Below are 14446 nucleotides of genomic sequence, written 5' to 3'. Positions count from 1 at the left end.
GATACGGTGACCCCAAATACAGGATGTTCTCGTCTACTCTCAAGAATGCAATATCTTATTCCTCTGGATTCACATAGTACCAATATTAGTGTATAGCTATGCACCTTAATAGAACATAGCTAATTAGATGAAGAATGGTAGACCCAATTCAACCGTACAGGCATCAACCATATCAGCATACAGGCATCCTTCTCCCACCGTTTCATTTTTGTCCCCACTCCAAAGTCTTCTCCATTTTACTTGTATTAATTTTCTATTGCTGCATACTAAATTACTGCAAGCTTTAGAGGCTTAAAATAACAATGATTTACTTTCTTGCAGTGTCCACAGATCAGAAGTTCAGGCCTGGATTAGCTGAGTCTTCTTCTCCGGGCCTCAAAGGCTGAAATTAGGCTAGGTTTCTTTCTGGAGGTTCTGGGGAAGAACTTCCTCTCAAGTTTCCTCAGGTTGTCAGCTGAGTTCAGTTCCTTGTGACTGTAGGACTGAGATCTCTGTTTTCTTGCTGGCTGTCAGCCAGGGGCCTCTCACTGCTCCTAGAGACCTCCCATGTTCCTAGTGCATGATTCCTTCAGCCAGCAGTGAAAATTGCCCTGCATGGAAACCCTCCTGCATTTCACATCTCTCCAGGAAGGCCTCAGTCCCTCCAAGGAACTCACCTTCATTAGGTCAAGCTCATAAGATAATCTCTATCTTAGATTTGACTGATTTGGGATCTCGATTACATCTGCTGACTTGTTTTTGCCATAAATTGTAACACAATCACAGGAGTGATATCTCATCACTGGCTTTGTCTACACTCAGGAAGAAGTGATTATATAAGAGCAAAGATCACTGGGGGTCATCTTAGGATTCTGTCTACCATAATATTCTAAAGCCACAGTAATTAAAAGAGTATAACAGATTTCTGCTTGTGTCTATTAGAATAAATCATATCAGACTAATCCTGCCTCCATAAACAACCATAAAATTGTTTTCAGACAGTGAACAACTGACAATACAACAGACTTAAGGGGGAAACCCCATGATTTCCTAGTTCTTTGGGGAGAATTTCTCAGCAGCTGTACAGTGGGCTAGAGTCCTCTCAGAGCAGGGCAGCCCCACTGAGCTGAGAAGGCAGAGATCAGAGTTCAAGGCCACTGAAGAAATTGCAATCTGCAGGGCAGGGCACCAATAGGAGACAGCTGTTCAGAGGGGCAGCTCTCGAAGTCCATGTGGGGTTCCATGTGCATACTTATCAAGGACTGGTCTGTACCTGCACAAGGAAAAGACTAACAGGTTTAACATAGGAGTGGCTGCTATAAAATCGAGTTTGGATCAGAGGTACTTGTGGTGGAGGAGGGTTGGGGAATGGATGATGGAGCTCCTGCCATCCAGGGTGGGATGAACTCATGCACACCTCATTAGCACCCAGGTATCCAACTGAGACACTAGAAAGGTTGTGCTTTAGGAATAAGTGTCATGCTTTACAGGCCTATTCTAGACCAGCCCTAGTAAAGCCTAAAACCAAACCCTGTCAAAATCCACAAAGCGGGGGATTGGTGATTGAGTCCTGCCAAATTAGAGGGTCTTGGGAAATGCTGTGGCCTTTCCATGAATCCACTGTAATAAAACATAAAGCAAGTCCACATAAGTCCAATGTGATCAGACAGTAATTTTACTGCCCACTAGAACAAAATTAATTCACACAATCAGTGACAGAAGTTAGCCAAGTCAACATTTAAGCAAAATACGTCTAAGAACAGCTAACAAATAACTCTTCTCAAACTCACATAGAACATTCACCAAGATAGACCACATATGGTGAGCCATACTTAGTATTTTCTGTCCTTTCTCTTTGACTCGTGTATACTGTGCTCAAACTCTTAAAATTACACTTTAATTATATACTTTAATGATTATACACTTTATTGCATCTCAATTGCATGTAAGTTATATTTCAGTATATTTGTTAAAAGTTTATAATTAAAAAAACTGTTCTAGCTTGACTCAAGAAATCTTTTTTATATTTAAAAAATATAATTTTATATATTATCAGGGCAAAAAAGAAAAACTGTATGATTACCTTCTCATACACAGTAAAAGCATTTGGCAAAATTGAAACTTTTTTCATGATTTATAAAAACAAATCCCAGAAAACTCTCAGCATGATAGGAACAGAAGGCAACACTTCCAACCCCATTAAGGGCAGATTTGAAAAACCCACAGGTAACATTATATTAAATGGCATAAGATTGAATGCTTTTCTATTAAATCAGAGAAAAATGTAGAATATCTGTTGTTACTCTTTCAATTCAGCATTATACTAGAGATCTAAATCAATGCAATAAAGTAAGAAAAATAAAAGTATTGAAAAGAAAGAATTGAAGCTGTCTTTATTCACAGATAATGTCTGTGTATGTTAACAATCCTAGAAATCTACAAAAATCTACCAAAACTAATTAGTGAGTTTGGTAGTGTTGCAGGATATAAGCTCAATGTAAGTAGTCTTTTGTATTTTTGTATATTAGCAATGAGCATTTTGAAAATGAAATAAAAATACAATTTCATTTAAAGTAACATCTCAACACATGTTGTGCTTATAAATAAATTCAACAGGCTGGGTGCAGTGGCTCACACCTGTATTCTCAGCACTTTGGGAGGCCAAGATGGGCAGATCATGAGGTTAGGAGATTGAGACCATCATGCCTTACACAGTGAAACCCCATCTCTACTAAAAATACAAAAAATTAGCTGGGCATGTTGGCATGTGCCTGTAGTCCCAGCTGCTTGGGAGGCTGAGGCAGGAGGATCACTTGAACCTGGGAGGCAGAGGTTACAGTGAGCCAAGATCGCATCACTGCACTCCAGCCTGGGTAACAGAGTGAGATTCTGTCTCAAAAAAAAAAAAAAAAAGTCAACAAAGTTTATGTAAGGCCAGTACACCGAAAACTACAAAAAATTGCTTTGAGAAATTATGAAAGAACTAAATTAGTGGTGAGATAAACCTTGTCATGGATCAGAAGAGTTGTTATGTTTAAAAAGTCAGTTCTTCATAAATTGATCTCCAGATCCAATGCAATTCTAGTAAAAATTCCAAGCAGCATTTTGGTAGAAATTTACAAGCTGATTCTACCGTTTATATGGTAATGTCAATGATCAAGAATAATAAAAGAGCAATATTATAAAAGAATAATGATGAATGAATTCACTACCTATTTACAGAATTACTCTACAGCTACGAAAATCAAGATCATGTGTTTTGTTGAAAAAAAATAGAATATATATCAGTGGAAGAGAAGAGAGAATCCAGAAATAGATACTCACATATATGTCTAATTAATGATTCCTAGGACATATATATATGTATACACACCCACCCACCCTCACACACTCACACATGTATGTGTGTATATATATATTCACCTTTTTGAAGATTATCTATCATTATCCAAATAGGGAACATTAAGAGAACATAAAAAGAACCCACAATATAGGAGATATCATATTTATCTCCAACAAAGGATTTTTTTAGAGTGTGTATATATATAATACATATATACTATATATATACTATACATATATACTATATATATTATACATATGTACTATATATATGTTGCAGTCTGATAAGATAAACAGCACAGTGAAATAATTTCTCAAAAGACTTGAATAGATACTTCAGAAAAGAAGCTACGTGAATGGTCAATTAGCATAGGAAAATATGCTCCACTGTTTAGTCATCAGGGAGACCAGTGCAACAATGAGATACCAGTACATATCCATGAGAATGGCTAAAATTAAAAAGGCTAAAAATAGCACATGTTGGTGAGGATATAAAGCACTCGGAAGTCTTATACTTGTAGCAATGAAAAATGGTACAACTCTGAAAATCTAACAGTTTCTTAAAGGTTAAACATATACCAATCAGATGGACAGTCATTCCATTCCTGGAAATTTACACACTGTCTGCACAGTGATCTGTATGTGTGTTTCCAGACCAAACTGAGGGGCAGGCTGCTATCAGCAGCATCTCGTTACTGTCCCAGTAACGAGATGCTGATGAACTGGGGAGGAAGAGAGTTTTTACTTCTGCAACTGGTTACAGGGAAAAGGCCTGGAAATTATCACCAGAGCAACTCAAAATTACAAAGTTTTCCTGAGCTTATGTACCTTCTAAGCTATATGTGTATGTGGAAGTGTGCATTCATTTAATACATAAGTGATTAACTTCTTTTAATCTATAACTAAGGTCTGAGTCCTGAAGACCTTCTGGAGCCTCAGTAAATTCACTTAATCTAAATGGGTCTAGGTGGACTGGGGACCCTTATCTTGTCTCCGGCTAAATCACAGAGATTTGGGGAGTTCTTCAGACCTCCAATAAACTTGTTTCTGGAGGCCTGGGGAGTTTCTTCAGACCCCCAATAAAACTTATTTAATACTAAATAACTCCTGTTAAGAATGCCTTCGTTATTTCATCATGCTTTAAGGTCCAGGAAAAGCCTAGACAAAACTCTTGGTGGGCTTTTGTTACAATCCAGCCTTTGTGTAAGGGCACTGGTTTTTTTTTTTTTTCCTCTTAATATTTAACTGAACCACTCAGTCAGTACTGAAATAGTTGTTAGGGAGGCCTGGGTTAGTGAGACCTGGCCTGCCACATATGGATGCTCATGATAGTTTCTTCATAATAGCCCAAACGTGGAATGATAGAAACGTCCAATAACAAGTGAAAGTACAAACAAACATGGTATAGCCACGCGAAGGAATACTACTCAGCAATTACAAGGCATTAACTGTTGATGCAAATACTCATATGGATGGATTTTAAAATTACGTTGATGCATGAAAGAAGGCAGACACAAAAGAACACAGGCATCATTTCATTTATAGAAAATGGTTAAAAATGCAAACGGACCTGAAGTGACAGTGGCTCCTTGGGGCCAAGGGTTGAAAGACTGGTGAACTGCAAAGGGGTACAAGAAACTATGGGGCATAGGGAAATTCCTCTATCTTGGTTGTGGCAGTAGTTCAATTAGTGCATACATTTGTAAACATGCATTGAATTACACATTTTAAAGTGGTGCAGTCTGTTGTACCTAAATTATACCTTTATAAAGTTGATTTCGTCATCTTAATTTCTCCATACTAGCAGTTAGCAGCTAGAAAATGAAATTCAGTAAAACATAATAAAGATTAATAGCCAGAATCATTACATGCTTAAGAATACATGCAATGAAGCAGGTACAAGGCCCCTAAAAGCAATTGGTGAGAAAAATTAAGACCAAACAAATATATATTGTGTTCATTGATTGGAAGACTCAATTTTCTTACCATATTACATCAACACAATTCTGATTAATATTTCTAGTAGGAGATTTTAGAGAAATTTAAAAGCTAATTTCAAAATATATTTGAAAATCCAAGAACCTAGAATAAGCAAGTCGGTCTTGAAGAAGCAATAAGTTGGAGGACTTACTCTGCTAGATTTCAAACCTGATTTTAAAGCTACAGTAATTTAAAAACGGTAGTAATGGTGTAAGTATTCATAAATATATCAAAGTAAAAGAATACAGATTCAAACAAATTGCCCAGTTATTTAATTTTTTTAGTAGAATCTTTTTCATAAAAAATCCCTCAAAAAAGTTTTCCAACCATATACAGGAGGGGTATGGGTCGGGGAAAATGTCTGTCCATCTATCCCTGGCCCCCAGCCCATGTGGTTTTGGCAGCAATAAGGTGTGTGGGGTAATGGCCCCCGAAATTAAAATGGTGTGTGTATGAGAAGGAAAGGGGGGCAAAGCTGTGGGGAGCGGTGGAGGGGAAGGAACAAAGGAGGCCAGTACTGGGAACGCTGAAGGTGGGAGGCCATTTCATAACATTGCTTGTTGATGAAACTGCCGTGGACACCTTCTTTGCCCATCAGCAGGCCTAGCGTCTTGGCAGTCATGGTGACAATGACATTGAAGGTGGGTGCTCCACCGATGCACTTCGTATGAAGATCCACGGTCAATTCCCCATCCTGCAGCAATGAGTCCGGGACCACAGTACATTTCTGCCCCCCCAGTGTCAGCCCATTCACAAAAAAGCTTGACCAGTCTTTGCCAACCAGGACACCAACCTCAGCTGGCGTGATGTTGATGAATGTTTTCCCTGCAACGGCGGCCCAGATGGAGGGTGGGTCCTTGTTGCCCACAATGGCCGCGTCCTAACAGGTCCCATCTGCCACGAGGCTGTAGATGGAGGCGTCCACCTGGCCGTTGCGTTGTTGCAGGGGCTCCTCTGGTCGCTGCTGCTGGGGCCGCCTGGGCTGGCGGATGGGGGAGGGGGAGAGCTCGATGCAGGCGCTGTCCTCCTCGCCCCGGCTCTGCTAGCTGTGCCGCAGCCCTCGCACTGCCACTTAAAATATATATATATATATATATATATATTATACATTATACTTTAAGTTCTAGGGCACATGTGCACAACGTGCAGGTTTGTTACATAGGTGTACATTTGCCATGTTGGTTTGCTGCACCCATTAACTCGTCATTTACATTAGGTATTTCTCCTAATGCTATCCCTCCCTCAGCCCTCACCCCACGACAGGCCCCGGTGTGTGATGTTCCCCGCCCTGTGTCCAAGTGTTCTCATTGTTCAGTTCCCACCCATGAGTGAGAACATACTCGCACCACCACTTCTAAATGATTTTTTTATTATTATTATTATACTTTAAGTTTTAGGGTACATATGCACAACGTGCAGGTTTGTTACATATGTATACATGTGCCATGTTGGTGTGCTGCACCCATTAACTCGTCATTTAGCATTAGGTGTATCTCCTAATGCTATCCCTCCCCCCTCCCACCACCCCACAACAGTCTCCAGAGTGTGATGCTCCCCTTCCTGTGTCCATGTGTTCTCATTGTTCAGTTCCCACCTATGAGCGACAACATGCGGTGTTTGGTTTTTTGTCCTTGCGATAGTTTACTGAGAATGATGGTTTCCAGTTTCATCCATGTCCCTACAAAGGACATGAACTCTTCATTTTTTATGGCTGCATAGTATTCCATGGTGTATATGTGCCACATTTTCTTCATCCAGTCTATTGTTGTTGGACATTTAGGTTGGTTCCAAGTCTTTGCTATTGTGAATAGTGCCGCAATAAACATACGTGTGCATGTGTCTTTATAGCAGCATGATTTATAATCCTTTGGGTATATACCCAGTAATGGGATGGCTGGGTCAAATGGTATTTCTAGTTCTAGATCCCTGAGGAATCGCCACACTGACTTCCACAATGGTTGAACTAGTTTACAGTCCCACCAACAGTGTAAAAGTGTTCCTATTTCTCCACATCCTCTCCAGCACCTGTTGTTTCCTGACTTTTTAATGATGGCCATTCTAACTGGTGTGAGATGATATCTCATTTTGGTTTTGATTTGCATTTCTCTGATGGCCAATGATGATGAGCATTTTTTCATGTGTTTTTTGGCTGCATAAATGTCTTCTTTTGAGAAGTGTCTGTTCATATCCTTCACCCACTTTTTGATAGGGTTGTTTGTTTTTTCTTGTAAATTTGTTTGAGTTCATTGTAGATTCTGGATATTAGCCCTTTGTCAGATGAGTAGGTTGCAAAAATTTTCTCCCATTCTGTAGGTTGCCTGTTCACTCTGATGGTAGTTTCTTTTGCTGTGCAGAAGCACTTTAGTTTAATTAGATCCCATCTGTCAATTTTGGCTTTTGTTGCCATGGCTTTTGGTGCTTTAGACATGAAGTCCTTGCCCATGCCTATGTCCTGAATGGTATTGCATAGGTTTTCTTCTAGGGTTTTTATGGTTTTAGGTCTAACATGTAAGTCTTTAATCCATCTTGAATTAATTTTTGTATAAGGTGAAAGGAAGGGATCCAGTTTCAGCTTTCTACATATGTCTAGCCAGTTTTCCCAGCACCATTTATTAAATAGCGAATCCTTTCCCCATTGCTTGTTTTTGTCAGGTTAAAAACAAAGACACCAATGCCCTTCACTGGGGAAATTAAAGACTTTTAAGTAAAACGATTTTGAGTGAAATAATATTTGTTGTTTTAAAAAGTTAATATTAACCACTCTTCATCACATATTGAAATTAACTTAAGATGTGAAAACTAAAATTAGAAACTCTGTAAAGGAAAAAGAGGAAATAGTTTCGTGAACTTGACATAGGAAAATATTTCTTAGACTAAATACTGTAGCACTCACCACAATAAGAAATCAAGCGAATTGCACTTCATTTTTAAAAAGCTTCTGCTTATTATGTTGTTGTTTAACAACTTAAACGCTATCTGTAGACCAGGAATAATTATTTGCTATATAATATAGCAAAAAAATATGTATATATAAATGGACTCATTCAAAATATATAAAGAACTCTTATAAATTACAAAGAAAATGACAAACACCCCAGTATATCAATGAACATAAAAATTGGAGAATATATTTTCCATAAGAAGATATCTAAATGAACATTAGGCATGAGAAAACCAAAACAGGATATCACTACACGCCTGGTATAGTTTAAAAGACTGAAACTATTAAGTATGTGGGAATGTAGAGCAACTGGAAATGGCCTACATCTTTCATAGAAATGTAAAATAATACAACTACTTTGCAAAACTCTGTCCGTTTTCTACCCACTCACCAAGCAACTCCATCCCTAGCTATAGATACCCAGGAAAATAAGTATGTATCTTCACAGAAATAATTGTATGAGAATATTCATAGTTACTTATGCACAGTAGCCAACAAGTAAACCTGTCTCCCATCAGAAAAATGGGTATCAAATTGTGTGATAATCATACAATCAATAGGATATTGCTTGGCCAAAACAAAATGAAACAAGAGAAAAACACAATCAAACAAATTAGTGGCATATATAACCACCTGAGTAAAGAGAAGTCAAAACCAGAGAACATACTAAATGATTCCATTTTTTTATTTTTTTGAGACGGAGTCTCACTCTGTCCCCCAGGCTGGAGTGCAGTGGCATGATCTTGGCTCCACCTCACGGGTTCAAGAAATTTTCCCTGCCTCAGCCTCCAGGTAGCTGGGATTACAGGCACCTGCCACCACACCTGACTAATTTTTGTATTTTCAGTAGAGACAGGGTTTTGCCATGTTGGCCAGGCTGGTCTTGAACTCCTGACCTCAGGTGATCTGCCCGCCTCAAACTTGCAAAGTCTTGGGATTACAGGTGTGAGCCACCAGGCCTGGCCAAAATGATTCCATTTTTATGAAGCACATGAATAAGGGAAATTAATCTATGGTGGCTGCTATAGTTTAAATATTGGTCCCCTCCAAATCACATTTTTAAATGTGGTCCCCAATGTTGGAGGTGGGGATTAATGGGAGGTGTTTGGGTCGTGGGAGTGGATCCCTCATGAATAGATTAATCCCCACCCTGGGAGAAGGTAGTGAGTGAATTCTCACTCCATTACTTCCTGTATGAGCTAGTTATTAAAAAGTGCCTCTCATCTTTACTCTCTTTTGCTTCCTCTCTCACCATATGATCTCTGGGCACGCTGGTTCCTTTTCACCTTCTGCTGCAAGTGGAAGCAGCCTCAGGCCCTCATTAGGAGCAGATGCGGGTGCCATGCTTCTTGTGCAGCCTGCAGAACTCTGAGCAAAATGCACCTCTTTTCTTTGTAAATTGTCCAGTCTCTGGTATTCCCTTCCAGCAACACAAAGGGACCAAGGCAGTGACAACATTCAGAATATTCTCTTCATTTGGTGGATGAATATTGACCGGCAAGGACCACATCAGAACTTTGTGGCATGGGGAAAATGTCCTCTGTCTTTAACTGGATGTTATTATACAATGTATAGTTATATTAAAATTTCTTAAGCTGTACCTTTAGGTTTTTTGCAGCATACTCTGTGCAAATTATGCCTCAGTGAAGAACTGTTAGCATACAACAAAGAGAGAGAAAACAAACACTCAAAAATGTGAAAATTGACAGAAAATAGATAGCAAATATTTAGCATATAAATAAGAGGGATCCGTTGAGAAGAAACCAAAAGCAATGGAATAGAACAAAGACAAAAAAAGTATAATAAAAAACTTTTAAATTTCAAAGTTTGAAATGATATTAAAGGGGCACACAGTTTCCTTGGGAAAATCAAGTGAGAACCACAAACTCTGAGACTAATTCCAGCAAAAGTATGTAGATCAGTTTGATCTAATGGTACACAGTTAGCTTTGAAGGCCAAAAGGATCTGGTTTCTAATTCTTATTCCTCTCCTCACTAGTTTTGTGACTTAGGGAAATTTTGCAATCTTTCTGAGTTTGTTTTCTCATCAGGAGCAGGATAATACCTAAGTAACAGGATAGTTCATAGATTTTTTTTTTTTTTTGAGACAGAGTCTCGCTCTGTCTCCCAGGCTGGAGTGCAGTGGCTCAATCTCGGCTCACTGCAAGCTCCACCTCCTGGGTTCACGCCATTCTCCTTCCTCAGCCTCCTGAGTAGCTGGGACTATAGGCGCCCGCCACCACACCCAGCTAAGTTTTTGTATTTTTAGTAGAGATGGGGTTTCACCGTGTTAGCCAGGATGATCTCGATCTCCTGACCTCATGACCCTCCTGCCTTGGCCTCCCAAAGTGCTGGGATTACAGGCATGAGCCACTTTGTCTGGCCAGTTCATAGATTTAAATATGATCCCATGGCAATTGACATGAACCATAATTGTTAAGAATATATTTACACTGAGCTCTCCTTTATCCACGTTAAAATTGTAGACAAACAACAATTGACAAAGAATAGACAAAGTGTTCTAACATAAATATTCTTCCTTTGTTTCTAGAAAGAAGTCACACATACAGTATAACTAGACCCTAGTTCATTTGGAACAATCTTCCCCAAACCCTGAAACAGGTCTACTTTCTAACACCAAAGATGTCTTGAATGAGTCCAACTCCTGCAGTCCCCTCTGTCTGGAATAGACGGAGGATGTTTGCTCCAGCCTTAGAACAGCGTGGGCTGGCAAGCGTTCTCAGAGAGCCTCTGAGTTTAACTCTACAGGCCCTGAGGAATATGTGCAACTGGGTCAGGTTAAGGCCAAGCTGAACCACATGACCAGGGCTCTCACCAGCACCAAATCAGTGGAAGGATATCAGTCCCCAGAGCTCTGTTACAGGCCATGGGATGCTCCATGGAGGGGTGGTGAGCATATGAATAACAATCAGGGGAAACATCGGTAATGGACAGGAGGCATAAATAAACAATGTCCACCCTCCACTAAAACCCAGGAAAGTTCTCATTCAAAAAACGATGTCTTGAAGAAAACATAGGTACAAATCTTTGTGACTTTGGATTAGACATTTTCTAAGTAGGCACACACAACCCAAAAATAGATAAATGGACTTCACTGAAATAAAAATCGTATATGCTTCAAAGGACACTGTCAAGGAAGTGAAAAGATAATCCACATAATGGGAGAACTATTTCCAAATTATGTATTTGACATGGGTCTAGTACCTAGAGTGTATAAGGAATTCATATACCTGAGCAATAAACGACAAACAACCAAATTTAACAACGGGAAAAAATCTGTGAGTAGAGGTTTCTCTAAAGCAAACACACAAATGGCCAAGAAGTACATGCAAAGATGTTCAATGTTTTTCATCATTAGGAAAATGTAAATTTAAACCAAAATGAGATATCACTTCACACCCACTAGTATGACTTAAGAAAAGAATAAAACAAGTTTGGAAAGTTATGGAGAATATGGAATTCTCATATATTACTAGTGGGAATGTAAAATGGCATAGCCACTGAAGTTGGTAAACAGTGTGTGAGTTCCTCAAAAAGTTAAACATAAAAGAAAGTTAAACATAAAAGAAATTAAACATAAAGTGACATTTGATGCAGCAATTGCACTCCTAGGTTTATAACCAAGAAAATGAAAAACAGATGTTCACTCAAAAACATGTACAAAGCTGTTCATAGCAGCATTATTCATAATAGTTAAAAAGTGGAAACATCTTAAACCACCATCAGTTGATAAATAAAATGTGGTATAACCATATAGCGGAATATTATTTGGCCATAAAAAAGTTGAAGTGCTGATGCAAGCTGAAAAAGATGAAACTTGAGAACAATATGCTGAGAAGCAGATGCAAAATGCCACACTTTGTTATTCCATATAGAGGAAGTGCCCAGAACAAGTACATCTATATGTAGAGAAAGTAGATTATTGGGTGTCAGAGACCGCAAGAAGGGGGAAATTGGAGAGTGACTGCCCATAGGTACAGGCATGCTTTTTGGCATAATGAAAATATTCTGGAATTAGGTAGTGGTGATGGTTGCAAAACTTTTGGAATATGGTAAAAGACACTGAAATGTATGCTTGAAAATGGTGAATTTTGTGATATATGAATTATACTGTAGAAATAATAATAATAACAACAGCAATAAAGCAAGGTGTCTTTCCACATCTCCATGTCTTGTATTTTCATTTAAAAAAAAAAAAAGCATTTCAGACCCAGGCTCAGTGGCTCACTCCTATAATCCCAGCACTTTTGGAGGCCTAGGTGGGAGGATCGCTTGAGGCCAGAAGTTCAAAACCAGCCTGAGCAACATAGCAAGACCTTGTCTCTATGAAAAATAAAAAGTTAGTCAGAAATGATGATGTGTGCCTAGAGTTCCAACTACTTGGAAAGCTGAGGCAGGAGGATCGCTTGAGCCCAGGAGTTCGAGGTTGCAGTGATCTATAATCACCACTGCACTCCAGCCTGGGTGGCAGAACAAGACTCTGTCTCAGGAAAAAAAAAGCATCTCACTTTAATAGTAAGTGGCCAGAATATGATGCTGGCAGCATGTTATGAGGAAATGTATTAGATGAAAGAAGTTAAATTCCAGTTTTCCTTTTTTCAGAAATGAGGTATAGGGAAGAGAAACACGTACTTGGAAAGAACTGACCCAGCTGAATTGGAAAATGTGGGAAGGGGATGGGGAAGAGGCTGCTCCACCTGAGATCTGGCTCCAGGACTTACAGCAAGGGGAACTTGGGGAAGTTATAGACTCTCTGTGCCTCAGTTTCTTCATCAGCAAAACAGAAAGAATAATCCCATAAACTATAAGGTTGATGGCATCAGCGTGTCCCCAAATTGACTGCACATCTGAGTCATATTAACAAACACATTCCAGGCCCTACCTGAGTCCTCTGAATCCGAATCCCTGCAAGGACAATGAACTTGTATTTGCACTGACTTTCCCAGCTGTTTCTTACTCTGATCAACTTGGGGGTAGGACCCATTGAGCTGCATCACATCATTCCAAAGCAAAAACAAAACAGCAGAACAAGAATATTTTCAATGCAGTCTCTAAAGCAGAGTAGAAACTGTTGAGGGAACCTAGAAGTAAAGGAGACCTGGCTTGCTTGGCTCCATTTAAACTTTATTTTGAGTACAGCAGAGACACGAGCCCTTTGGGACACATGCCTGAGGCAGTGACAGTCCAACTCTGGAAGAGTAGAAATCCTAGTTTCACATTCAAGCATGCTCTGAGTAGAAATGAAGTTTACCTCTTTTTGCACAGCAACATGGCCAATCTTTCCTAAGCTGCTCAGCTTACAAGAAAAGGAATCATACTGCTAAGAATTCAAACTTCAGCAGTCATGGGTAAGTAAGGAAGTCTTACAAATCTTATAAATCTAGCCACCTAACAAGAAACCCAAAATTTAGCAAGTTCTTTCACTTTCAGGACAGTTGTGTTCACTAGATCAGAGGCATTGAGACATGAAGAACAGACCCTTAAAAAGGGAAAGTGTTCCTTTCAGTTTTAGGACATCACTGGAACATTAGGGAAGTGGGAACACAGCTGCTCACTCTACAGTATGGGTTGCCTTTGTGTCTGGAATGTGTCTGACGTCCTGATCCGTTTGCTGATTACAGGGAGCCTTGGGAGGAGCCCGAATCACTGATGGAATTGGACAGTGCATGGAGATGGCTCAGCAGGACGAGGGTAGATGCAGGGGCAAGTCCAGGTCATACTGAGAGACAATGAGTGGTGCTGATGGGGACAAAGATAAAATCAAAAGTTTGTGCTTCATCTTCAAAAACTCAAACTGATAACAAACTTGGCCTTATGAGAAATCATAAGTATTTTTCTATTTACGTGAGAATTTAATCTCAAAACAGAAATCAGAAAAATAGTCCAGGGCATAAAACCTAAACCATTGCTCGTATTTATTCTTTCTAAATAGAGCAAAGTGTAAAATCTTCTCCATAAAACATACATTGTGGTTATAAAAAGGCAAAAGTCTTAGTGAGAATCATTGGTATTCCATAGAAGAGTGAATTAAACACAGCCAAGGGAAGACCCAGGTCTCATACTTCTCTTGTATATTCCAAAGTTCCAGGGAAATTCCAGGTGATAGAGGTTATTTCCCATACTGTTAAAGCAAGGTTGCAGACACTTCTGAATTTTTGTCCCAGTACTCTAGGAGGGCACATCT

The 14446-nt window shown here is 39.3% G+C and overlaps 2 pseudogenes; one reads left to right on the top strand and one right to left on the bottom strand.

Annotated features, from left to right (window-relative positions):
* LOC134734237 (neuroblastoma breakpoint family member 11-like) overlaps positions 1 to 14446 on the top strand; it is a 514399-nt pseudogene that overhangs the window by 483332 nt on the left and 16621 nt on the right.
* LOC134734032 (profilin-1-like) lies at positions 1186 to 13246 on the bottom strand (annotated as a pseudogene).

The sequence above is a fragment of the Symphalangus syndactylus genome, chromosome 12, assembly GCF_028878055.3.
Source record: "Symphalangus syndactylus isolate Jambi chromosome 12, NHGRI_mSymSyn1-v2.1_pri, whole genome shotgun sequence".
Classification (NCBI taxonomy): domain Eukaryota; kingdom Metazoa; phylum Chordata; class Mammalia; order Primates; family Hylobatidae; genus Symphalangus; species Symphalangus syndactylus.
Note: the sequence above shows the minus strand (reverse complement) of the source record. Positions and strands in the feature narration are given on the sequence as shown.